This window comes from Scylla paramamosain, chromosome 33 (genome assembly GCF_035594125.1).
Source record: "Scylla paramamosain isolate STU-SP2022 chromosome 33, ASM3559412v1, whole genome shotgun sequence".
NCBI classification, from domain to species: Eukaryota; Metazoa; Arthropoda; class Malacostraca; order Decapoda; family Portunidae; genus Scylla; species Scylla paramamosain.
The window spans coordinates 13,102,368-13,127,367 of record NC_087183.1 but is presented as its reverse complement, the minus strand read 5'-3'; the positions used below and the strand labels follow the sequence as shown (position 1 = coordinate 13,127,367).

Here is a 25,000-nt window from a genome sequence, read left to right as displayed (position 1 = left end):
AATGTTGTGAGGAAGTTATGTCCCGCCCTCAGGTTCTGTCAGGAAGAGGAGAAGGAGGAGGAGGGGGAGGAGGAGGAGGAGGAGGAGGAATAAGAGAAAAAAGAATAGAAGGATGAGAATGTTTTTAAGGTTATTGAAGCTGAAATGTTTATTTTCCTTGCACTTTCTTATGGCAGTGTGCGTTACAAGAGAGAATTGGGTTTATACAGAAGAGAGATAGGAAGAAAGGCAGGGAGAGAAGCATAAATTGAAGGAGGGAGATGGAGGGTGGCGAGAGTGTAGGAGAGGGGTGGAATTTGAAGAGTAGGAAGAGTGAGTGAGTTGGAGATGGATGAATGTAAATGTGAGGTTTCAATGGAGGAGATGAATGCCTGGTGGAGGACATGCGGTGCAGGAGTTGAGGGGAGAGAATCCAAAGTAAACACGAGGATAACCAGAAATAGGAAGGAGCAGAAATACTACACGAGTCGCTTCCCATCGCGGTGCATGTGACAGAAAACGACAGTGGGGAGTTAAGTATTCACAATATACATATGTTGCTTGTATTCATGAATCATTTCCATTTGTTTTCTTTTGATTGTTATTTCTGCTCTTTCTGTTCATGAATGCTTAATTGGAAGATGTCAAACGGAATTTCTTTAGAATCCATAGACGTAAACTATTTTATTCCGCACCCGATTGATAGAGAGACGGTCTTGGGAGCATTGAATTTCACTAGGAACTTAGAAAAAAATGTTAAGAAAAATTACCAGATCAAAAATACCCACAACATAATAACAGCATTTCTTGTTTTTCTTTTATTTTTTTATTTATTTCTTGCTTTCAATCTTACTAGTATTTTATATATATATATATATATATATATATATATATATATATATATATATATATATATATATATATATATATATATATATATATATATATATATATATATATATATATATATATTTTTTTTTTTTCCCCTCAGCCTTTCTCTCCATTTTCATTTCTCACTTTCTGTTTCTGTCATTATTACTCTGGGTTTATTAATTCTTAGCAGAAGTTTTAATATATAGGTAATTTTCTTCCTATTATGGTTTCACTGCTCTTATTTTTCTTACTTTAGTTTCATAGTAATTTTCTCAGTACGTAGATTTATGTATTTTTTTTACTTTTACCGTTTTCTGTTCTACGATTTCTCTCTCTCTCTCTCTCTCTCTCTCTCTCTCTCTCTCTCTCTCTCTCTCTCTCTCTCTCTCTCTCTCTCTCTCTCTCTCTCTCTCTCTCTCTCTCTCTCTCTCTCTCCATCGTTTGGCAAGGTACGTTTTTATTCCCAATTTCTTTCCCCTCGATCATTTTCTTCCCATCATCATCAGAAGGTCGAGGGAGATTTTACTTTTTTTCCCCCTTTCACATAATTTCCATTGAATGTCCTTTATTGGGGATGTTTAGAGTGGATGCCTTTATGCTTCTATTCCCTCCCCTTATTTTTGGACTATATAGCGAGAAGGTTCCATAGGGTTTTGGAATAGAATGCAACGTGGGACCATATTGTAAAATGCTTCTGTGCCGCAAATCCATTACTTTCAAAACACTCTAGCTTAAAATTCACGGTTTTAAAGGTGTTTATGTGGTTCAAGTGACAGGTTAACAACATTTCTACACTAATAACGGGAGAAACACTGTTGAGAACCTTGCTAATCATCTCTGTAGGCTTTGAAAATAGTTGTAGAGAGAGAGAGCAAAGCGTTTCTGAGTGAGAGGCCATCCGTTGTAGAAAATTGCGCGAGTCTTCAATACCAGAGGGAAGGGTTTCATTAATTGAGCCTCGAGGAGGAGGATTAGCAGTGATTAGTCCTTGTAGGTTTTCGTATTTTTGCGAGAGAGAGAGAGAGAGAGAGAGAGAGAGAGAGAGAGAGAGAGAGAGAGAGAGAGAGAGTGAGTGAGTGAGTGAGTGAGTTAACTTCTTACTAATGGAAAAGAGATTGAAGGATTTCTGCTCTGCTCTCAATTCTCCGTCCGTCTCTCTCTCTCTCTCTCTCTCTCTCTCTCTCTCTCTCTCTCTCTCTCTCTCTCTCTCTCTCTCTCTCTCTCTCTCTCTCTCTCTCTCTCTCTCTCTCTCATAGTAAAATAAAATTAATCAAAACTCCTTATTTTTTAGTTGAAAACTACTCGATTAAGTTTTCAAGTAATTTTTACAGAATGAAAACCTGAAATTATTCTTTATCATTCTCCTCCCCCCCCAAAAAAAAAAAAGATAAATAAATAAATAAATAGAATGAAAAACTTTGGTAATTCTTTCCTAGTCTATATGGCGAACTTTTTTTAGAGGAGAAAACCACCAACATTTCATTTATTTTTTCCTTTATTTTTTTCCATTATTTTTACATTCCGATTTAAAGTTTTACCCACTCCAGCGACGTCTGTAGAATTATTGACGATGGTAATTAAGAGTATATTCTGGCGCACTAATTAATATTCACTGAAAGGCTCATTAATGTTTTCTTTACGGTTGTTTTTTATTGGGAGAAGGTATCCATCAGAATCATTATTACTGCAGCGAGACGAGATGAGCAGCAGCAGGAGGTTGTGCGTCTGATTACACGGTGCATTGAGAGAGAGAGAGAGAGAGAGAGAGAGAGAGAGAGAGAGAGAGAGAGAGAGAGAGAGAGAGAGAGAGAGAGAGAGAGAGAGAGAGAGAGAGAGAGAGAGAGAGAGAGAGAGATTGTTTTAGGTAAATTATGCAAAATAATAACAAACACTGCATTTCATCAGTATTGACGCATTGTAAACCACCAAGATACAAAATTTATACAAAAACTCCTTTCCTGCACTGATTAAAGACCAGAATATTATTTTCACCCCTGTCACTCGTACTGCCTACGAGTCATTCACCCATGGACAGTAATCGTTTATGTCCCCGTTGGTACGTCCCCAACACTCAAAGACACCATTTCTGCACTGATTAGGGAGAACAGAGTAACATTTCCATCCCTACTGGTGCACTCTTACTGCCTACAAGCCACTCACTTCAGGGCAGTAATCTATTCGGCTATCTTTGTTAGTACTCTCTCAACACTTCACACAGTCACTCAAGAAAGTCATCACCGTGAGCACATTAGTGAGGAGATGAGACTCTGCAGGACGGAGACTAAAGCTGTGAGGCGAGACTGTTTTACCTTTACTCTCCCCCGCTCAGTTGCCAAGAAGCTGCGCGCACACACACACACACACACACACACACACACACACACACACACACACACACACACACACACACACACACACACACACACACACACATGACCAGGAATTTCAACAACTGGGAGGCTGTTTTACCTTTACTCTCCCCCGCTCAGTTGCCAAGAAGCTGCACACACACACACCATGACCAGGAATTTCAACAACTGGGAGGCTGTGGGCGAAAACATTTGTGGCAGCTTGGGCGACAGATCCAGGTCACCTCTAGGACGGTTTTGGGGAGAATTCCAGCGGCACTGTCCCTGACGCAGTACAGAACTTGCCACCGCCTGAGGCTCTTTGTGGACACTTAAAGGAAGCGCAGGCACAAGTTCCCGGATTCCCCGCCGTAAAGTTGCGTGAAAATAGGTGGAAAACTACGATGGCTAACCAGCAGGTGAACGGTACGAATAGAAGAAATGAATAGGATGAAATTAATTCGAAATGTACTGTATGAATGAAGCATTGTCTTCATATGTTACCCTTTACAATACTAGACGTAACACTAGTTTATAATAAATCGCTCGTTCTAGAAATATGGATGGGAGTCAAGTGGATGTCAATAAGTATGTATTTTCAACAACATTCCACACGCCTGCCATCACATCACCGACAGCTCTCCTGGATCTAATGATTTCCTAAAGATACAAACCAACGGCTCACCAAAAAACATTTGTATTCTTTTAGTACTGTGGGATATGTTTCGTCTGGTCCGGGTGATTTAAACTATAGACAATGAATTAGTCAAAACAACTCCAGTCAAACAACAGAAACAACAGTGTCTAAGAAGTGTGGAAATACCTACGTGAGTTCCTTTTCCTCGCCTCTCCTCAGTAACACGTTCCATCCAGCGACTTGAGAACGAGGCCGCTTACCTTGTCTTCCCTCGCGCTCGGAGAGGAAGCGGAAGACGAGCGACGAGTGACAGGAAGACCAAAGTTGTGGCGAGGCAAGACAAAGGGAGTGAAGCAGAATATAGAATTAGAGACGAGGAGTGAGATGCAATACACAAATTAATCGCAATACTTTAGAGGGAGAGGAAGGGAGAGCGGATGGAGACTCATGTACTCGTATGCTCAGATTGCATACTGACAAAACAGATACATTTAAAACTGACAGTATCTTACAATCTCACAACCTCCTGATCTGATATTGACATTGAGTGGTGAACGTTGGATGCAAAACGGAGAGAAAAAGAGTAAGAGTGAGCTTGAGAGAGAGAGAGAGAGAGAGAGAGAGAGAGAGAGAGAGAGAGAGAGAGAGAGAGAGAGAGAGAGAGAGAGAGAGAGAGAGAGAGAGAGAGTGAGTCGCGTGAGGAATGCCTTTGAAGTAACTGCATGGACGTGAGGAATAAAGACGAACATAAAAGGAATAAGGAAACAGCCTGAACTGGTGAAAGATTGGACAGTAAAGCACAACTCGCCTGTCAGGTGCCGGCACGCTAGGCAGGTAAAAAGAGGGAAAGAAACAAGGGGAAAAAGTACTGTGTATTCAAGCACAAAAACGCCAGATTGCAAAGACACGCTCTAGAACTGGAAAAAAAGAAAATTAAATGAATAGTTTATTTTGACAGGAAAAAGCGATGAAAACACTTAACAGACATGGCAAAGAAAGAAAATATGTGTACTTAGAAAAAAAAAGATGAATGATAAAATTTTAACTTGGAAAATATAAAGGAAAAAGAAAATTAGGAAAGATTCGTGTATTTGGACAAAAGAAAGGAAAGATATTGTAAAGACATGCATGAATGAAGTGCGTATGTGGACTGGAAAAGGCGGCGAACTGTGAAGGGCCAGACGAGGCGAAAAAGGAAGAGAAATGTCGTTTTTAGGCAGAACTGAGTGAGGCATTGTATGATTAAAGATTAACGATTACTGCTGCTTCGTCGCTCTCGTTTCCTCCTCTTTCTTTCTTTTTTTTTTCGAGTTGTATGTCAGAGAAAAAAGTATTAGCACTTCTCTCGCGGATCACTCGTCTCTTGAAACACTCATCTCATGGAAAACTTGTCTCACGGAACAGCGCAGTGGAACCAGACTAACTTAGTACTCCGGGTGTTAGCTGTTCCTGTCCTACATCCTGCCACGTTCACAGTCGACAGCCATATGAACACCTCTCTCTCTCTCCCTCATACTGTCATCCTTTGCCTTAATTATTCCAAAATTATAAGTTGTTTTATACGACAATGATTTTTTTTTTTAATGGTTTTTGATTTGATGATGGAACAACGGCACTGTATATCTTCCGGTACACTTGGCAACGCGTATAGGCCTTGTGGTGTTGCCATTCCAGTGTCCCTGACATGTGAATCCGCCAGGTCGCGTCCCGTTGGTCATGTTCAGGTTAGGTCACTCTGGAGTTGAGGTGGCAACAGGGCAGAGAGGTACAGCCAACACCCCGAGTACCAAGGTAGTTAGGTTCCACTATAGTGAACCGCGCTTGCCTTGCCACACTGCACCTAACGACAGGAAATTAATATTACTTTAATTTCCTTCGTACTCGTAATATGAGAAATTAATAAGTGAAGACACGGATAAGCTTGGCAATGCGGTCATGTTCATAAGTGTTCCCTTGTTGCCTGGGTGCAGTTAGGCTTTTGTTTAGCATGCAGTAGTAGTAGTAGTAGTAGTAGTAGTAGTAGTAGGTTAAGTTAGCTTAGGTTCAGTTCGGTTATGTTAGGTTAAGTTCATACATATTCATACATTTCATTTTCTTTGTCAAAATTCTAAAATCGAGAGAAACAAAAGGTGATGGATGGTAGCGAGGACTGGGAACTCCTACCGCGGGGCTTTTATTGATTCATCTACTTCATTTTTTTAGCAGAACAGAGTCAGGTTGGCTGGTTGTGTTCTTGTTTATGTATTTTATCCTGTATTCTTGTTCTACTGTATCACTTTTTCTTTCCCGATTGCTGTGTGTATCTTTTCATATCATCTTTTTTTCCTCCTCTTCTGTTTGTCCTTCCGGTATTCTTATTCTTTATTTATCTTCCTCCTCCTCCTCCTCCTCCTCCTCCTCCTCCTCCTACTCTACTACTGCTACTACTACTCCTTACTCCTAATAATCGTCATCACCACCACCATCTCTCTCTCTCTCTCTCTCTCTCTCTCTCTCTCTCTCTCTCTCTCTCTCTCTCTCTCTCTCTCTCTCTCTCTCTCTCTCTCCAGTAAGACAGCCGGGTCATGGAGTTTGCCAAAAGTGAGTCCATAACCCAATTTACCTCAGTTTTCCATCAAGCGGGTTCAGTCGGTCCTATATTTTTGTCCCTGTGTTATTTCCCGAATATGGCGGATACAGTGGTGGATAGGAATTGGTGTGACGGTGCGGGGGTGATGGTGTTGGTGATGGGACTGGTGATGGTTCTACGGAATGGTGGTGACTGCATTGGTTGGTGGCAGAGAGAAAGAGAGAGAAAGACGAGTGTTTTCTTGAGGTCGTTTTGTGGTAGTATTCTCTCTCTCTCTCTCTCTCTCTCTCTCTCTCTCTCTCTCTCTCTCTCTCTCTCTCTCTCTCTCTCTCTCTCTCTCTCTCTCTCTCTCTCTCTCTCTCTCTCATTTTTACTATAGATGTCTTTTCTCTCTATATATATATTTTTTTTTCTTTATCAGTTCTAGTTCTAGATATGACACACACACACACACACACACACACACACACACACACACACACACACACACACACGGGGATGCAATATAGATAAGAATGATAAGCTGCCTCCATAGAAATACATACGAGAATAAAGAAAAACCATAAAAAATCTAGATCCTCAATTACGTCCTGAGAGAGAGAGAGAGAGAGAGAGAGAGAGAGAGAGAGAGAGAGAGAGAGAGAGAGAGAGAGAGAGAGAGAGAGTGTAGCAAAGGAATTTTCGGTGCTCCCAGAATGTTATTTGAAGTTTGGTCCTCGTGCATTTTAATATTGATAGAAAATAAATGGGTAACTTCTCTCTCATCCCATCATTCCTCCGACCCCCCCTTTCCCCCCTCAACCCCAATAAAAGAGAAAATAGATAAATGTGAAGTGTTTCATATCTAACAACCGTCGTGTTAATTTAATGTTTTATAAATTGTTACCTCTCTTTTTTTTTTTTTAGCTTTTGTTTTGGGGTGAGTTAGTTGGCGGCGCTTTTGTTCAGGTAGAAAAAAAAGAAACTGAAACATTCATTGTTGTCTTTTATATTGTGTGATTATTCCCACTAAAATTACTGTATATTTGAACCTTAATGACTGAATAACTCTTTGCTCTCTCTCTCTCTCTCTCTCTCTCTCTCTCTCTCTCTCTCTCTCTCTCTCTCTCTCTCTCTCTCTCTCTCTCTCTCTCTCTCTCTCTCTCTCTCTCGTTTTTATTATCATCATCATCATTATTATTATTATTATATTTATTACTGATGGAGCAATTTTAAACCGCATTATTATTACAAGCTTCATTGTCTATTTCCGAATGCATTATTAAACTTTTCGCAGTTCAATACGTGAATTGCATGCCCTCATTCTGTTGTTGCTAATGTTGTTAGCATTGTGTGTTGCGAGGCTCATCATTATCATTATTATTGTCGTTACCGGTGTTTGTTCTTTGGTGGTGGTGGTGATGGTGATGGTGGTGGTGGTGGAGTAATGGTTATATTATTATTATGAATCCTTTACAAATCATGAAACACTACATTTGTCTATATGCAAGAATACATTTAGTGTTGCATGATCCTACACTGACATATTACTTCCTGGTGGTGGTGGTGGTGGTGGTGGTGGTGGTGGTGGTAGCAGTAAATATTAGTAATCATCATCACAATTCCTTCCCGGAAACACACGGAACAAAATGCACTGTATATATTTAATAACAGTAAGGAGTAATTACGGTCATATCTTAAGGAAATAAGTGGTAGTCGTAGTAGTAGTAATAGCAGTAATAATAACAGCAGCAGCAGTATTGGTAGTTTCAAAAAGAGGAATATCAAGATTTCAAAAACTAAATTGGCTTTTTTTTTTCATTTCACTGCACTGAGCCGTATTATATAAAGCAGTGTAAAGTAATAGCAGCAGCTGTATTAGTATTAGTAGTAGCAGTAGTTGTGGCAGTAACATTGTTGTTGTTGGTGGTGATAGTGCTCGTAATGGTGGTGGTAGTGGTGGAGGCGGCAGCAGAAGTGCGGCAGTATGTCCCAACTCAGCCAACTCACATTCACATTCCGCCGCTCCAGTCTTGCCTATGGTCGGCTCCCTGAAAATACTGGACGACTCTCCCTGCTCACTCCTGCAAATACTTCACAAATTCCCTCTACTGAATTGGATTAGACGAACAGCATACAAAGGGGGCAGGGGAAAGCTTCGAGAGGCCTTTGTGCTGTCCTGGCCGAGGGAGGGTGCTGGTGACTGATGATGATGATGATAGCAGATTACCCGTCACTCCTACATCACCCTTACCTTTCATAATGTTACCTGCTATGAATGGAGACATTAACTCATGTACCTAACGGGTATCCCATAAGTAGTAATAGAAAGAGTAGTAGTAGTAGTAGTAGCAGTGACAGTAATAAAATCAGTGCTATCAACAACAACAACAACAACAACAATAACAACAGCAATAACAATAATAATAATAACAATAATAATAAAGATGACAATAGCATCACCAATAATAACCACACCAATAACACACACCTGTCATCGCAAGTCGAGGCAATAAAAGCGTAATTGCGTGCAGGTGTGTAAGAAAACACTGCAGAAAACGAGTAGCTTCGTGGAGAAGGGAGAGTGGAGAGTGGGTGTGAGGGATGAGGGTTCCTGACTGCTATACGAGTGAGAGGGAGAGGTTGGGGGGAGAGGGAAGCAGGGATGAATGAGCTGGAGTGCGGGAGTGGAGAGGGGAGGGAGAGGGGGAGGAAAAGAGTGAGGAATGGAGGTCAGCACGCAAGGGAAGGAAGGAGGAAAGGGAAGAATGTGTGCAAACTGCAATAAAAGGTGAAGGTGAAAAATCAAAGTTGGGGTAAAGGAAAAGGGATTAAAGGGACGAGGGATTTAAATAGAGATAAAGTGAATGAACGAATGCAAGGAACACTCGGCGAGGGGAAATAAAAAGAACTGTATATTTTGAATGGATACAAAAGGTGCGGATTGAAAAATTTAAAAAAAAAATGGAAAGTGAAAAATATGAACGGCAATATGGTACTGCAGGGACCAGAGATACAGAGATACAAAGAATAAAAAATATAAAAACGAAAAAAAAAACAAGCAGCGAGTCTAGAGAAATGCCTTTTCTCTGTTTTCTTTCCTTAACCGCATCATTTTTTCCATTCTCTCCATATGATTTTTTTCTCTCTCTCAATCTTCCTTTGTCATTCCTTTTCTTTGTCCTTTCATCTTTGTTTATCCGTCAGCCTGTGCGTCTCTTTCCCGCCGATGAAAAGGAAAGAAAAAAAAGACTAAACACACACACACACACACACACACACACACACACACACACACACACACACACACACACACACACACACACACACACACACACACACACACACACACACACACACACACACACACACACACACAGGAAGGGAAGACTGCTGGCTGGCTCTCCTCATCTGCCTGACAGCACGCCCACAACTCTAGGTCTGCCCCATACCTATTCTCCGCGAGGCGAGTCGGGGCTTCTGCGTGAAAGGAGATCTGGCCAAATAGCGTCCACCTAGCCGGAAATTTCTGCCTCGTATCTTATGGTGACGTGAACCTGTTAACGATTTCTGCTTTTGCTTCAACTACGATAATTATTGCTTCTACTTGTATTTTTTTTTCCTGCTGCTAATGCTACTACTGCTACTACTACTTTTCTACTACTACTACTACCACCACTACTATTTTTGTTATTACTATTATTATTGCATTTTTTACCAGTGAATGTGAGAGAGAGAGAGAGAGAGGGAGAGAGAGAGAGAGAGAGAGAGAGAGAGAGTCGATTGGAGCAGTTAGGGACAGGCTTAAATAACAAAATTCATTCAGTTCCCTTAAAGGTTGCAGCGAGGGAGGGGAGAACACGAGTTTCACTTTTACAAAATTGCCAAAAGGAAAAAAAAATGGCAAACTGTTTCAGAATCATATTCGACATTGTAAAGAAGATACTCCTAAATTTAAATCTTATTATAAACAATTGCATGTTGAAGGAATCATACATACTATTACATAACCCATAATCCATACAAAGTTCAGTGTCATTTTTTTTATTTATTTATTTTTTTTTTTCGTTTGACACCACTACTATTTATATTATGTTTATTTATTTATTATTATGTTTATATTAGATTCAAGCAGAAATTATTGGGGTTTTCAAGAGCAATAGTAATTTGAGTAATAGTTTAGGATCCTTGTCGGGGTTTTCAAGTGCTCTTAAATAATCTGAGTGAAAGTTTAAGAAAGGATCCTGCGTCTTCATTAGGAAAAATACCCATGAGAATCACAGTAATCATCTCGGTCCTTATGAGAGAGCCAAGCTTTTAAGAACACTACCCCAGCAATTCTGATGTCGTAATCTGCAGTTTAATCCGTGAGCAAGTGTAAGTAATATGACAAAACCTTTATTCTTAACACGTTTTCGCGCTTTCATCATGTTTTAGTGAAAGTTACTGGAATTTTTTGGTGAATAGTTGTGTTTATGTGTTTATTTAAGATTCTAGTGATAGTTTAATAAAAATTCTACATTATCAGGAAGGAAAAGCATCCACGAGAAACTGAACTGACGAGTAATCTGAATGGCCTTTAAAAATAGTCATTATGAGAGAAGAAAATATTTAAACATTTCATTCCTCTTCAATATCTGTAACCTTTTTGACATTATTCGCGCACTAAACTCTCCCAAACATTTCTGTGGCGTAAAAAGAACAAAGCTTAACCATCTATTTTCTCTCTCTTCTCTCCTGTCTCTCCATGCGTATAATCTTAACAGTTTCAAGAAGATTAACGAAAGAGTAAAACAACAGAAGAGTTAACATTACGAACCAGAGAATTGTAATCGTGTAAAAATCTTAAAACCTCAATAGAAAACACTTGGAAGCTTTGAGAATTATCTATGATCCTTTGTAGTGTATATCAAAAGGCTTAGGATTGACTCCTAACCTTTGACGTCTACCTGCTTGTAACATTATCACCTCTGCTGTGAAGGCTTTCCCCTGAGTTTTACGAGGAGCCTCCACTTGTCTTCAACGAGATTGGCCAGGACGGAATTAATGTCTTCAGTGTATGGTGAAATATTCTATTGGTTTAGTTATGTTGTGTTATTGATTTTTTTTTATTTTTTTATTAAAGGTGTGACGAGGTGTGATTGATTAATTAACTGATTGACACTCTGAATGATTAACTACTTGATTAACTAATCAATTTGATTGACTGATTGGCTGATTGACTTACTGATTGACTAACTGACCGACTGATTGAAATTGGCGTCACATCACGGTCATCTAGCGCCAGTGGTGTGGACATTACTGGTACCTCGCCAAGACTCAAAGGTGGAGAGAACGAAGGCTTGTTTCGTAATAGATCGCATCCCCACCTTTTCCTGAGGTCCTTCACTCTTTCAATGGCCAGCAGTACTGGTTAGATTTCGTTCCTCTTCGCTCTTGTAAAGCTTAAGTAGCCTTGAGTCTGTTTAACCCGTTCACTGCTATTTGCAACATTTTCACTTAATCACTAACCACTCAGGGATATTTCTTCTCGTTCAACTACCGCTTCCAGACATTATACTGGTTAGAAATTGCAAAATCTATTCTTTTTCATCTTTCTCTTTTCTAAGTGCTTATAAAGGTTTCATGCATTGTTTTTTAGTGCTGTAAATTATTGCATGTAGCAGTGAAAGCTAAAGGTGTTTGGAGTTTCTTTGGAAAGTGGAATGGTGATTTGTTTCTTGTTCAGTTGGTGTAGTAGCGTTGAGTTTCTGCTTCAGGTGCAGTAGTTAAGTTCAGGGTTTGTTCTTGAGGTGGAGTAGTAATGTTCAGGTTTATTTTCGTAAGAGAAATAACGTTTGTCTTTGAGGTGGCAGGGTCATAGTTTATCTCAGTGATCTTCAGTTTCTTCTTTAAATGGAGTGGTAACATTCGGAGTTTTCAGCTCAGATGTAGTGAATTTTGTTTTTTTTGCTCTTGAATTACAGTAATAGTATTCAGTTCTTACTTTGTTCTTGAGGTGAAACAATAATCCTCAGACCTTGTACTTGTGGTGGCAGGCGAGAGACGTGCGTGTGTTAGCAACAAGGAGCAACATGGAGAAGACATCCACTCCAGGGCTTCCTTTAAATAAGTGAGCGGTGGCCATTATTTAGATGGACGGAAGTGGCTGCCTTCATTCTCGCCTTCCATTTGCACTCGTGGGAGAGAAATGAGACGAGCGATACCTTACAATTTCATCCCGCCTTTCTAACCTGCCTGTCGGTTCCTCCCTGAATTCATTACCCAATATAGCCCGCTCAGAGACACGCCCTTCCACGCTACTTCATCCCAGCCCGGGGAGAAGCCGCTTAGAGCTCATAGATCCAGCTTGGAAGTACTCCTGGGGGCTCACTTAAGTACTCCCCTGAAACCCGCACGCTGATTGCTTCCGCTGCTGCATTACCGGCGGAGGCAACCCGTGAGTGCCCTGCCGCCCTCCCTCCGAGCCTCTTCCCTTCCCTTCCCTTCCCTTCCCGTGCATACAAAAGCGGTACCGTTTCTTGTTAATAGTAATGTGGCTTTGATCTCTTGTACAGGGCGTTTTGGGATGCATTCTGGTGTGTGTGTGTGTGTGTGTGTGTGTGTAGACTCGTGGTTGTTGTTACGCGTTATTTTACCCATTATTCATATGAGATTACGAATGAAAAAATAGGAGATGGTTTAAGTTAAGTTAGGTTACGTTAGGTTAGGTCATGTTAGATTTATGTGTTACTTTATTCAATATTCACGTCAGATTAAGGACGAAAATCGGGAAATGTGATAGCCGGGTGATGGAGGACCTGGATAGATGAGGGGATGGGAGAGGGACATGAAAGGTTTTGCGTATTAATACAGTAACATCAATATCAACATTTATACGTGATTGCAGGCACGGGCTTTGCAAATATTGATGTCCACATTGAACATCTCACCTCGCGCCATGCTAATGAAAGGCTAACACATACACACACACACACACACACACACACACACACACACACACACACACACACACACACACACACACACATTTTTATTACTTTCATATATTCACACTGATTTTTTTTACATACTTTTTTTTCAGATTCGTATAACTCTCTCTCTCTCTCTCTCTCTCTCTCTCTCTCTCTCTCTCTCTCTCTCTCTCTCTCTCTCTCTCTCTCTCTCTCTCTCTCTCTCTCTCTCTCTCTCTCTCTCTCTCTCTCTCTCTCTCTCTCTCTCTCTCTCTCTCTCTCTCTCTCTCTCTCTCTCTCTCTCTCTCTCTCTCTCTCTCTCTCTCTCTCTCTCTCTCTCTCTCTCTCTCTCTCTCTCTCTCTCTCTCTCTCTCTCTCTCTCTCTCTCTCTCTCTCTCTCTCTCTCTCTCTCTCTCTCTCTCTCTCTCTCTCTCTCTCTCTCTCTCTCTCTCTCTCTCTCTCTCTCTCTCTCTCTCTCTCTCTCTCTCTCTCTCTCTCTCTCTCTCTCTCTCTCTCTCTCTCTTCATAATAATATCCCGCGGAGTTAAATGGTTCATCTGGCTCCGAATCTTACGGTGATTATCACCCTAACCGGATCCATTTGGCCGCAGCGGGTCGGAAAGAGTGGCTTCGGAAAAGTCACTTAAACTCGCGACAGTGATGTGTGCAGGTCATTCCGGCGCGACCCAGAGGTAGGGAATCAGATGCAGACGTGGCAAGGAGGCACAGGAGCGGAGGGGAGCGGGAGGGACACCAGCCAATGCTCAGGTGCTTGCTACGTCGCCGCCTTCTGCATATACCTCCTGGTGCTGCGTCTTCTTTTTCTTCTTTCCTTATTTCTTTTTCTCTTCTTTCTCTTCTCTCTTTTACAGATTTCGTTGTTAGTTTATCACGCAGCCTTGTAAATGCCAGCTGTGTTGCTGTTCTTTGGTATCTCTGTCTTTTCTTCCTCCTCCTCTTCCTCCTCTATCTCCTCTCCTCGTCCTCTTCATTCTTCTTCTTCTTCTCCTCCTCTTCCTTCTCCTTCCCCTGCTCCTCCTACTTCTCCTTCTCCTTTTCCTCCTTCTCCTCGCCCGTCTTTTCAGCTTAGACACTGTGAGTGTATCACAAAATTCTCGTAAAGGTCAACAGGTTTTCTGCTCTTTGTTCCCCGTTCTGCTCCTCCTCCTCCTCCTCCTCCTCCTCCTCCTCCACTACTGCTACTGTACAAATGGCGTTGCGGTGTCCTTTCCAATTTTATCATTGAGAAGAATCACAGTATTCTGTCTTTGTGGTAATTAAAGGCTAGATACTGTAATGATTCTTTTTCTGTTTTTTTTTTTTTTTTTTGAGAGAAATAATACTTACGGGCGTTCTTGTATATTTTTATTTTTTAATGCCGTTAGTCGCGTAATTGAAATGTGGAAAGTTCTTTTTCCTGGATATTGTTTTAATGGATATGTAGGTAAAAAAAGAAGTTTTGCTTTCGTCATAAGCGAGAAATGATGTGTTTGAGTGTTATAAATGTTTGCTTCCGAAACGCTAATTTGCTTTTGTATTTTTTTTTATTGATGTTGCTGTTGACTTTATGATTAACTGTAACTGAAGGAACAATGAGGTGTTTATATTCTCAGTTTCTTTCCCAAGAGGCTCATGTCCGGTATCCCATTGTCCGCCATGTCGATAGAATACTTCCCTGTTCTTTGTTATATATATTTCTTTCTCTTCTCTTTGATCTCTCGTTGAATATTTTACACACGAAGTTTTCCCGCCAAAGTTTTAGTTCAGTAACACACCTAACAATTTTCTAATGCAAGGATGAATTATGACACTCTCAAACTTCATATTTCACTGTAATGTATTCAGGCACATTTTATCCGCGTCTGATTGCAGCTTTGTGATTTATTTATTTACTTATTAACATTTTAACGTCACCATGTGCTTTATACGTGGCAGTTTCGTTTTTTTTTTTTCTTTTCTTTTCTGTCAAGTTTTTTTTACCTTTGTTTAGTTTATTTCAAGTTCTGCTTTTCTTTCTTTTCCGTTCTTATGTCATTCATATGTATACTTTTTATCTATCTTTCAATATGTTCTTCCTTTCTTTTCTTTTCCTCTCTCTACTTCCCCTTTCTATATCAACATTAATATATTCTTTCATTATTTCCTTTCTTCATCGATTCATTCACCTTTTCTCTTTACCTGCTTTCAGTTTTTCCCTTTCAATTTTTCTTCATCAATCTTCCTTTCCACTCTTTCATCTCCCCTTCTTTCTTTTCCTTCCTACCGTACTTTCCTTTTCCATCCATCTGCTTTGCTCTTTTCTTTGTTCTTTCCCTTCCTCTCCCTTTACCTCTCCTTCTCCCTCTCTGCTTGTGACTCAGGAAAAGCAAACACGTCCTAATCTGAATCGACTCTGGACCTGTGAATGGCTTTTGTGTTTCCTGTTCGTGTGTGTGTGTGTGTGTGTGTGTGTGTGTGGGTGGATGTGGGTGGGTGGGTGGGTGTGTTGGGAGAGAAAGAGAATCGAGTGTTGATGCCTATTGCTTCTTCATTTTCTTCTTTATAATGTTTCTTTTTTGTTGTTCTTGTTTTTGTTCTTGTTCTTCTAATTCTCGTCCTCCTCTTTCTCCTCTTTCTCTTTTTTTACGTATTTTATGAGCAAATAATGACCTTTATATTCAAATCTTGAATTAAAAAAAGGTTGAATTTACGACGTAGTAGTAGTAGTAGTAGTAGTAGTAGTAGTAGTAGTAGTAGTAGAGGGATTTCCAGAAGACTATTGATGTTTCTGTTGTTCCTTTGTCTTCCTCTCCTTTGTCCGGCATCGCTCCTGTATAGATGAAAAAATGTTTGATCCTTTTTTGTATACTTTTTTTTACTTCATGACATGCAAAGCCCATATTTTTGTGAATCGCTTTTCCTTTTTTTCTTCTTCTTCTTCTTCTTCTTCTTCTTGCCTAAAACATCGACATTTTTAAGTGGAGTCAGATTTTTCTCCTATATACGTTTTGTCTCCATAGGATGAAATCTTTCTATCGTTTTTTTATCCTTTCGGCTCAGTTTCAAAGCACTATTTACTTGAGTTTTTTTTTCTTTTCCTTTTTTTTCTTTCCTTTCTTTTTTTTCAATCCACCTAACGACTCGCAGTTATGATTTATTGCTTCGTCAAAGTTTAAATATACATAATTATAGAAAAAGGCGAAATACCTCGTCTTTACCTGAGATTTATAGCTGGTAGAGGTGGTGGTGGTGGTGGTGATGGTAGTTCCTCCGTCATCATTTCCCTCACATAAAGCTCAGCACCATTTTTATCCTTTCACCACTCGCTCTCTTCCTCCTTCCTCCTTTTATTCTTAAGATTCCAATGTTACCATCTTTTTTTCGGCTTTTTTATAACTTACCTTTACCAGCTACATTTTTTTCTTCTTCTGGTTTTTATCCTTGTTTTATAAAAGAAAGAATAATTGATTTTACGCTGGAACAGGGGGAGAGAGAGAGAGAGAGAGAGAGAGAGAGAGAGAGAGAGAGAGAGAGAGAGAGAGAGAGAGAGAGAGAGAGAGAGAGAGAATTATAGTTAGCATACTAGATGTGCATTTCATTCAACATATATCAATTCAGTCTATCTTTTCTGCAACTCTCTCTCTCTCTCTCTCTCTCTCTCTCTCTCTCTCTCTCTCTCTCTCTCTCTCTCTCTCTCTCTCTCTCTCTCTTCTCAAGGCCACTCTGACACGGAAACGAATCATATTATCTGCACATCAAATATTTCACAGTGTCACACACGCACGCACGCACGCACGCACGCATGCACGCACGCACGCATGCACGCACGCACGCACGCATGCACGCACGCACACACACACACACACACACACACACACACACACACACACACACACACACACACACACACACACACACACACACACACACACACACCTCAATCCCCCATCACACAGAGTAAATAACCTTAAGCCTACACAACGCATTTTATCAAATTACTTCAGTCTTTGCTTCACTTCAATACAGAGAGCTTATTAATGGATGCATCGCTCCCCCTCACATTTCCAGATCCCTACTTGTGTGTATTTTTTATGTCAGTATGTATTTATTTTACACGAGGCTTATTGATATATGAGAATTTTATACTGTGAGCACATTTATTTTTTTTTCATTTCATTTTTTTTTTTTCATATTTTTACTTTTCATATTTTTTTCCTTATCTTGATTCTGTATCTTTTCCTTCTTTCACATTCAATACTTTTTTTTTTTGTTATTTTGTGTGTTGGCACTTTTTTGTCTTTAGTTTTTCCCGCATTTACTGTTTCTCTTTTTTACTCATTCCGTATCTAGTTATGTTTTTTTTTTAGTTTCATTTACCTTCTGTTTTTTTTTCTTCTTTCCTTCACTGTATCTTTGATGATGAAAATTAAAGCATATAGAAAAGTCATTTACAGAATATTAGGTTCCACGCTCCCTCCGTTCCCTTTTCTTCCTTTTTAATCTTCTAATCTTTTCATTATTCACTTTTCTTCCCTTCCCCTTATTCTCTTTTATCCCATCCTCTTCCAATTTCATTTTATCGGATATTTTTAATGCCTCCCTTCGTTCCCTTCCCATCCTTTCTCTCTCTCTCTCTCTCTCTCTCTCTCTCTCTCTCTCTCTCTCTCTCTCTCTCTCTCTCTCTCTCTCTCTCTCTCTCTCTCTCTCTCTCTCTCTCTCCCCCTATTGTTCCCTCCTCCTGTTGCTTACAATTCTACTCTCCCCTTCACTTTTTTTTATATTTTTATCCCTCTTATTTTTATTCCCATTCACTCAGATTTTTACTCAACCATTGCGGCCTTTTCCAGATTGAATACTCGTGTAACTTGACAGGAACCTGTGGAGACTGTTCTGTGCGTGTCACTCGAGCATAAGCAGTTGTGATGTGTATTAGTCTTGAGTGTTGAAAGTAATTGGGTAGAGAGAGAGAGACTACGATATAACATTTTTTCCCATCTCAACCTGGCACAGAAACAGAGTAACTAACACACACACACACACACACAGATACAAACATACGGGTGAACAAAAAGACACTAACAAAAAGCCTGAGCCTCAGCTGCATTACACGACAAGATCTAAAGCAGGGAACGCCATCAAGAATACAATGCTGGTTCCCCCGACCGACGCAGGCGAAGCGAATGGCTACAAACAGAGTGAACGGCATCAAAGTAAAAAATAATGGACGGTTTGCTATAGGAAGAGGCGAGGGGAGGGAAAAAAATAATAATACACAAAGAAAAAAAATCGGAAAATATAGATTACAACGTTTCCATCACAGGCCGGGTGTATTAAAGACGAAGAGCAGAACCGGACATAAAAAGGAAAAAGAGAGAAACTAGAGATAAAAGGCCGGATACGGATACGAAAGCACGCTAACCCATTAATGTAGAACGGGAAAAATGCGGATGGACAATGGAAAGGAAGATTAAACAGTTTGCATTGGGGAAAAAAATACGAGATGAATCATTGCTATGTATGTCAATAAATAAAAACTGATTAATGTACAGATTGAGAGAGAGAGAGAGAGAGAGAGAGAGAGAGAGAGAGAGAGAGAGAGAGAGAGAGAGAGAGAGAGAGAGAGAGAGAGAGAGAGAGAGAGAGAGAGAGAGAGAGAGAGAGAGAGAGAGTGAGTTTATGTGCATGGCAATAAACTGGTAATGCAACAGCTGTCTCACACACACACACACACACACACACACACACACACACACACACACACACACATAGCAATATACCGCACGTAGAACTGAGAGTAGAAAAGAGCAAGTAGAAAACAAAGCAAATACTTTTATTTCCACGACGTTGAGGACTCTCTCTCTCTCTCTCTCTCTCTCTCTCTCTCTCTCTCTCTCTCTCTCTCTCTCTCTCTCTCTCTCTCTCTCTCTCTCTCTCTCTCTCTCTCTCTCTCTCTCTCTCTCTCTCTCTCTCTCTCGCGGTATACACAATTTGTGTTTTCCAGAGAGAGAGAGAGAGAGAGAGAGAGAGAGAGAGAGAGAGAGAGAGAGAGAGAGAGAGAGAAAATTATCACGTCGTTATTTTTTCTTCTCTTCTTGTTATCAGGTAATAAGTAAGAAAATTAGATAATTGAAACAGGTAACTGACGGACTGATGAAGAGAAAAGATAAGAGAAGAATGTAGGAGGAATTTTTACGTGTGTGTGTGTGTGTGTGTGTGTGTGTGTGTAGCGATAAATACTTCGAATAAGTTAAAAGAAATGCTCACGGGTGTCATGGTCCCAAGAAATACTTGAAGATGAAGGAATTAATCTTGAAAACTTTGGTCCTTCGTTCAAAGATTAATTTTCTGGTGGTGTGGAAACAAAAATGGAACGTTTCTGTTTCCTCACTTTTATGGACGAAGTGAACAAACCCAAGATAGAATATATACAATTCACCTCCCTTTTATTTATTTATTTTTTTTTTCATATTTTACATTATTCATTTCCTCTCGTAAAGTTTTGTATTCCTAAGTGTGTATGTAGCTAAAATTGTGTCTAGTTTGAGGAGCGTTTAGCTATTGGTTTGCTTTTTACATTAACGTGAAATATGAAACATTTTACATTTTTTTTTGTTTATTTTTTTTTTATTATTATTTTTTTAATTTTATTATTTTTTTTTTTATTTATTTATTTTATCTATTTTTTTTTTTTTTGTTTTTGTTTTTTTGTTACGTATGTGTTGTGTATTTATCTCCGTGATTAGGCGAGAGTGGCTTGTACTGGGAGAGGTTTACACACACACACACATACACACACTAGAACCATACACACACACACACGAGCTTTGACGTTCTCTATGATTTATATATTTTCTTTCAGTGTAATATATCTTCGGAGTTGTTTGCCGCAGTGATAGATATGCATATTTATTTTCTTATGCTAATATAATAAATGACGTCCATAATCAGTTCTGTTGTCAAGGTGTTTTTTTGAGTAATATGTTTGCAGTTTTCGTTTCGCTTCCATTGTGTCTCGTGCAAGTTACGAAGATTTACTAAATAAAATTACTCCTGCGAGAAGTACACGAACGAATTTTTTCATCATAAATAACCAGAACACGACCTTGCGTGGCGCAGTTCTAATTTTCCACAAGAATGGCAAGTATATATTTCCACTTTAATATAAGACACACAATACACACGGGTGACCTTCGCCTTTACATCACTCCCCGGCGCAGGCAAGAACTCACTTTAACGCTTCAAAACACCTCAAAGTAATGCTCACAAACGTATCCATTCCCCGCCTTTTTCGCCAGATCAGTAAAATAATGGAGGCGGAACGATAAGAAAAAAAGTGGTAACTCCTGACGCAAGTGGCGATTTAGGAGAAACGTAAAAAGAATTTGTGGAGCAAGAAACACGCCATTATCACTGCAACCGCTGGACATAAACTGCGACAAAACATAACACCAATAACAATAACAATAACGATCTGTCTTCAGTCGTGAAAAAGAGTGTGTTGGAGTCTTTTTTTAGCGTCTTTGTGGCCATCAAGCGTCGCGGGAGGTGGCGGGAGGCGGAATAAAGATGATGGTGAGATGTCACACAGAGGTATGATGTGACGCATGAATGAGAGAGAGAGAGAGAGAGAGAGAGAGAGAGAGAGAGAGAGAGAGAGAGAGAGAGAGAGAGAGAGAGAGAGAGAGAGAGAGACTAATATGAACAGATAGACAGACAAGCAAACATTCAAACAAACATAAATAGAGAGCTTAGCATGAAGACAGACAGATCAACATACACACTTTTAGAATTTACGTTCTAATACGAAAGACAATAAAGTGTGGAAATAAACAACACGAAGCCAGACAGAAATGAACAGATAGACATGTAAACATCGCCAGACACAGACAGACATACAAACAGACAGTCAGGGTTTTGGAATTAGGCATTATTAAGAGTGGAAAATAGAAAGAAGACTGATTCTCTCTCTCTCTCTCTCTCTCTCTCTCTCTCTCTCTCTCTCTCTCTCTCTCTCTCTCTCTCTCTCTCTCTCTCTCTCTCTCTCTCTCTCTCTCTCTCCATTGTGTTCGTCTCCTTCATTACCTGGTTCTCATTATCAGTCGCTGTGTTGCACCACATAAAACATGAAATGAAAACATCAGTTGCCTTGATACACACACACACACACACACACACACACACACACACACACACACACACACACCTTATTTTTTCCGTTTATGAAGAAGGAAAATTTATCAAGAAAACGTCATGCAAATAGAAAATTCCCCAGAGAGAGAGAGAGAGAGAGAGAAACTATGAAATATGTGAACGCTTCTCGCTATCAGTCTAATACCAGCTGCACGGATATTCTTTGTAATATTGCTTTGTTGGCAATCCTTACTCATGTCAATCAGTAGAGCCAACGAATAGCGCGCATTATCTTACTTGTAGATAGTGAAGGGCAATGCAAACCTCTTCTTTCTTTTTAACCTTGACTATTTTACCTCCTATCACAAACTCCCTCTTAAGAACAGATTCCCTAGTTTCTTTCCCTTTCTGTTCTTCCGTGTTCCATTGCGTTCTGGTCTATGAAACCTCGCCAGAAGTTACCTGAGGGAAATAAATCGTCAGCATTTGAGAAATTCAGCATCACTTTTCCTGCCAAGTGAAATCTGACCGGTAAAGGATATTGGCAGAGGTGAGAGACCTTTACATTGCACTGGGAAAGAGGTAATTTTAGAATGTTGTTTTTCATTATTATATTCTTAGAGACAAAGACGAGATGGAAAAAAAAACTTGGAATTAAAGGAAAGAATATATATAGGAAAGCTCTTAGAAATGTGACGTACTGGGAAAAAGGTAATGGAAAGAATCACTCCTGTTGGTCTGTCGTTTTATATTACTGCTATTATATATTTTTTTTTTTTTTTCATTATCTCTTTTATTTATTTATTTTTTTTTTGTTGTTGTAGGGACTGGCTATTCCTCGTCAAAAAAATAAAAAATAAAATAAAATAAATAAAATAAAATAAAATAACAAAATCAATAAACTAGAAGAGCTGATAGGAAAGATATTTTATTTATCCCAGTGGCTTAATTTTTCAGGTCACAAGTGTTAGAGTAAGTCATGCAAATCAAGCCAAATCTCTTGACATTTTGTGGGTGAACGGTAATAAAACGAAGCTGGGTCCTTGTTTTATTAGTGTTGGAGGTTCTGAGAGAGAGAGAGAGAGGGTAATGAAAACGAGGTCCATTTGCTTACGTATACCATATAAACTTTTATTGAAACAGATACAGTCCGAAGCATGGTGTTTACAGTCTCCACGCACGCTGACTTTCCACAGTAACCAACAGACACTAGACAAAAACATCCCTAAATTAGCGACGCCGCACGTACACACACAACACACACACACACACACACACACACACACACACACACACACACACACACACACACACACACACACACTCTCTCTCTCTCTCTCTCTCTCTCTCTCTCTCTCTCTCTCTCTCTCTCTCTCTCTCTCTCTCTCTCGCTCTCGCTCTCGCTCTCGCTCTCTCTCTCTCGCTCTCGCTCTCGCTCTCTCACGCGCCGCCTAGAATCAAATGGAAAATAGACAGACACAAAATTGCTGGCCTGGACGTGTACCTCGGAGACTCGCGGGAAATTTAAGAAAACGCAGCAAATAAATGAATCAATCAATCAATCAGTAAATAAATAAATAATAGTTTCCGCGCCTCATTTGTTCTCAGTGTGGTTGTGAATGATACTCCGCCTTGCTTGTCTCTCCTGTCATGCTAACACCGACATGCACCTCTAGCAAATTCACGGGGAGTTTGTAATTTTTTTGGAAGGGGGTTTAGAAAGGTAAGTGTTATTTTTCTTTCTCTTTTTTTTTTTTGTAACTGGAGGATAAAAATCTGTATCGTTGTCGTTCATTTTAATTTAGACTTTTTTTCGTGACATAAAAGCTACAGACGAGTTGCCTGAATTCGGAGTTCGTTTTTGTATACTACGTGTCAAAAATAACTGATGAAATTATAAAGAATAAGTAGACGACAGATATTAATTAGCATGAAGACAGTTTGGGATGAGAATAACAAACATGCTCTTTAAAGAAAAGAAACCATTCACATATTAACCAAAAAATCAATTACAACTGACACAAATATTGACAAGAACCTGAATTAGACACAAACTAGACATGGAAACATTCTTAATATAAACTTGAAAGATAAAAACACCAAACGAAATTAAACCCAAGGAAAGGAAAAGTAAAAAAAATATATATCACAAAGAAAAATAGTCTTATAATGGACAGACAAAAAAAAAAAACTAATTAGTAGTAGCAGCTGGAGAGAAACACAAGATACATATTTTTGCATAAGAGGAAAATAAGTTAATGAAAACATGCTGGAGAAACTAAAAATAAGCGCGAGGATGAACCAGGCCAAGAGAATGCTGGAGTGTATTTTCAGACTCACGAGGGAGAGAGGAAGAGGAGGAGAATGAGAGGAAGAAGAGGAGAGAGTTGAAGAAACGCATAACATTTAAGTCGAGACAGACACGGTCCGCTGAAGCCTCCGAGACACGACACTCAAGCACAGGACTTGCTCGCACCGCCGTCTGGAGAGTTGTGAGGCGTAGGGAGGGGGCGGGACGCAAGGAAGAAGTGGTAATAGTGATGAGGTTACCTAGGTGGTGGAAGTTACGGAAGGGTAGGAGTAGATATAGACGTTGTGGGGATAGAAATAGAAGTTATGGAGATAGCGGTTGTGGCAGCAGCAATGAGGTTAAGGATGAGTAAAAGTAGATATGACTGGACGTTGTGACTCGAGATATTCTGCTTATGTAATGAAAGGGGAATGGACTAAGAACTGCACAACTAGAGAATGGGAATAAAAGCAAAGCAAAATGGCTGTCAGTTGCAAATTAGTGAGAAATTAGAAATAAGAGGTGATACCCGAAAATGTAGAATAACCTACAATAAGTCTTATAAAGTTAACACTAAAAACAAGAACCATTTTTTCTTCTAATACAGGAAAGAGAAAGAAAACCATGAACATCAATACACCACTCAACTGCCACAAGAAAAAAAAAATAATACAAATACAAAACGATGCAGAAAACAAATACAAACACAACTACAAATACAGAAATATATAAAACACAAATACAACAGGAAAATAAAGACATTAAGCACACCAGACACACGCAGGCACATGAAAGTACAGAAAACACAAACGCACGCACATGATCGAGGAGTGAAACACAAACACAAGCACGTAATCTTATCCCGGTATGCACTGGTAGGAGGAGCCGAGCAGCAGACAGGTGCAGGCGGGCGGAGGAAGCTCATCAGGAAACTCGTCAGGAACCGAAAACAAAACGAACATAATTAGACTCGAGAAATTCCGTCAAGCAGGGCGAGTGACGTCCTCTCTTTACCCTCCCTTTGTTATCTTATTTTTGAGGGCTTTTTTCTTTTTCCCTTTCTTTTTTTCTCTGGAGTCGCCGAGGGTTGTAATGAAAAATGAAAAGGACTTTATTCACAGAACTACAAAGGGCATGTGTGAATTTTCGTGTGTCTTTACTCCGTGTGTGTATGTGTGTGTGTGTGTGTGTGTTCCAGGGTATCTCGGCACATTGTTTGTTTACATTTATATAAACAGAACAAATACACATTTTCTTTTTATT

General features: G+C 39.7%; 1 long non-coding RNA gene across 5 annotated transcripts in view; it reads left to right on the top strand.

The window, feature by feature from the left end:
- LOC135089722 (uncharacterized) overlaps positions 1-25,000 on the top strand; it is a 259,283-nt gene that overhangs the window by 66,425 nt on the left and 167,858 nt on the right. The gene's annotated exons all lie outside the window — the stretch shown is intronic.